The sequence below is a fragment of the Coffea arabica genome, chromosome 3c (assembly GCF_036785885.1).
Source record: "Coffea arabica cultivar ET-39 chromosome 3c, Coffea Arabica ET-39 HiFi, whole genome shotgun sequence".
Taxonomy (NCBI): Eukaryota; Viridiplantae; Streptophyta; class Magnoliopsida; order Gentianales; family Rubiaceae; genus Coffea; species Coffea arabica.
This window is the reverse complement of record NC_092314.1, coordinates 15,793,775-15,796,768: the sequence shown is the minus strand read 5'-3', so window position 1 is coordinate 15,796,768 and position 2,994 is coordinate 15,793,775. Positions and strand designations below refer to the sequence as shown.

General features: G+C 37.4%; 1 non-coding gene across 1 annotated transcript; it reads right to left on the bottom strand.

The window, feature by feature from the left end:
- Positions 1-669: 669 nt before the first annotated feature.
- Positions 670-776, bottom strand: LOC113736107 (small nucleolar RNA R71). Its single transcript, XR_003459601.1, has one exon. It is a non-coding gene; the product is annotated as a small nucleolar RNA R71 (small nucleolar RNA).
- Positions 777-2,994: the final 2,218 nt, after the last annotated feature.

The following is a 2,994-nucleotide window of genomic DNA, read 5'->3' as shown; positions in this document are numbered from 1 at the left end:
TCTAGGATTGCATTCATATAAGTGACATCCAAATGTGATAGGTTTTTAGGTTAAACTAAGAAAAATTTCTGACTAAATCACACAACTAGCCTTGGCTAGGTTGAAAGAGTGTCTTGAATTTTATCCTTGCCTTCCCTTTCTTCAATCGTGACTCACGAACTTTTTTCTCTGATTTTTGAGGATTTGGAGTCATTTAAAAAGGGTTTTCTCTATTTTTTTATTTTAAAATTTTTAGGTAACTTGGTACACCTTAACTCAATACCAAGTGGCAACTCCTATTATTCATTAAAAACCCCTTTTAAACTATTATTTTGCACCAAATCATCGCACTTTTAAACCTCATTTTATGCCCTTTTTCCTTTATTTATTCTCTACAAATCAAAAACTCATTTTCAATCAAAATAAATCAATATTCATTTTTCTAAACCCGTAAATTTTATTTTTTTCAATAAAAATGGGACGCGACTCCTGTATGAGTTCACAATAGTTTGCACAAGTATAAAGCTACCTGGTGTCATTGAGGAGCAAATCAAGATGAGGGCATTCCATTTTTCATTGAAAGGGGCTGCCAAGGATTGGCTATACTACATGCCAGCAGGGAGTATCACAACATGGACAAACATGAAAAGAAAGTTCTTGAAAAAATATTTCCCTGCATCTCGGACTGCCAGCTTACAAAAAAAGATCTGTGGAATTAAGCAGAATTCCGAGGAGTCCCTCTATGAATATTGGAAGAGATTCAAAAAATTATGCACCAGCTGTCCCCAACATCAAATTAGCAAAAACAACTCCTCATCCAGTACTTCTATGAAGACCTGCTCTACAGAGGTAGGAGTACCATCGACGTTGCAAGTGGAGATGCTTTAGTGAATAAAACCCCTTGAGAACCTTGGGAGTTAATTTAGGGGATGGCTGAAAACTACCAGTAGCTCGGCACAAGAGAGGATACTCTAACTCATCGCGTAAATGAGGTAAGTATTTCATGGGTGCAAGTGCAGTTGGCAAAGTTGACTTCTATGGTTCGCCAAATGACAATGGAAAATATGCAACATATCAAGACGTGGAATCTGCAAGGATGTTAGTCACCCAACTGATGGGTATCCAATGCTATGAAATGATAGCACGGAACAAGTAAATATAGTTGGATACGCGCTCGCGCCCTGTAGACAGTATGATCTTTACTCTAATACGAATAATTTGAGTTGGAAGGACCGTCCAAATTTTAGTTATGGAGGAAATAGGTAGAATTCGGTCCCTAATAGATAACAAGGGTTTGAGCCACAACACCCATCAAGACCTCAATCCTCTTCATCCAAGACAAATACATCTCTTGAGGATATGGTGAACACATTGGTTGCTAACACCGCACAACTTCAACAAAATACCTTGTAGTTTCAGTAGAGGATGGATGCAAGTATACAAGATCTAAGAAATTGGGTGAATTAGCTGACCTCTACGATAAACCGTCCAGAGTTTCAAGGACGAGAGAGACTACCTTCTCAACCTGAGATGAATCCAAAGAATGTAAGCGCCATGACCCTCAGAACTAGGAAGAAAATTGAAGGGCCAAAACATGTAGTTTCGAAGAACAAGATCAATGATCAAATTGAAAAGGAGTTGGAGGAAGAAGCAAGAAATGAGACAACTCCTGAGGTAAATCTGAACCCTTCAATTAAAGTTAATACTAACCCACCACCTTTTCTAGCAGGTTGGAGAAGCTAAAAAGGCATGACAAGGAGAAAGAGATCCTAGAGGTATTCAGGAAGGTGGAGATAAACATCCCTCTGTTAGATGCAATTAAGCAGGTGCCTGGGTATGCCAAATTTTTAAGGATTTACGTGTCAATCGGAAGAAATTGAGAGGCGATGAAAGAATTGTAGTGGGGGAAAATGCTTCAGCAATGTTGCAAAAGAAACTACCACCAATGTGTGGAAATCTAGATATATTTTCTATCCCTTGTCGTATAGGAAACACTAGGATTAGAAAGGCTATGCTAGAGTTAGCAGTTTCAATTAATATATATCGAAGAGTATTTATACCTTCTTAAATCTAGGACCCTTAAAGAAAACAAATATTATAATTCAATTAGCTGATCGTACCAATGCATAGCACAATGGATTAGTTGAAGATGTCTTGGTCCAAATTAATGAATTGGTGTTTTCTACTAACTTTTCTGTGCTTGACATGAATGATGAACGTTCGCTAAATTCATCATCAGTTATAGTAGGAAGACCTTTTTTTGAGCAAAGTTGGGACAAAAATAAATGTTAAGTAGGGCACACTTACAATGGAATTTGATGAGAAGGTGGTCCATTTCAATATATTTGAAGTTATGAAATATCCATCTGACTCTCATTCTGTCTTTGTTATGAGTGTGATTGACCTTGTAGTACAGGAAATTTTTGAGATTGATAGCAGAAATAAGTTAGAAGTTGTCCTCACTAAACATCTCAAGTTGGGGGCAACTTATGATGTGGAACTAGGAGCAGAGTTAGAATGCATGGTTGAAACACTGCAGTCATTAGCTTCTACTAAGACAAGATATGAACTTGCAACTATTTTCACACCAGAGTCTCATCAAAAGTTGTTAACTTCTGTGGTACAGGCACCTAAAGTGGAACTAAAGTCTCTACCGAAGCACTTGAAGTATGCATATCTAGAAGGTAAAAAGACACTCTCGATCATTATTTCTGCAAAATTAGACCCTAGTCAGGAGGAGAGATTGATTCGCATCCTAAAAGATCACAAAAAGGCGATAAGATGGACAATAGCTGACATCAAAGGTATAGACCTCTCTTTTTGCATGCATAGAATATGGCTTGAAGATGACGTAAAGCATGTAAGACAAGCGTAAAGGAGGCTAAATCTTCTCATGATAAAAGTTGTAAAAAAGGAAATACTCAAGTTGTTGGATGTGGAAATGATTTATGTCGTCTCTAATAGTCCATGGATAAGTCCAGTGCATTTTATTCAAAAGAAGGTCGGAATCATGGT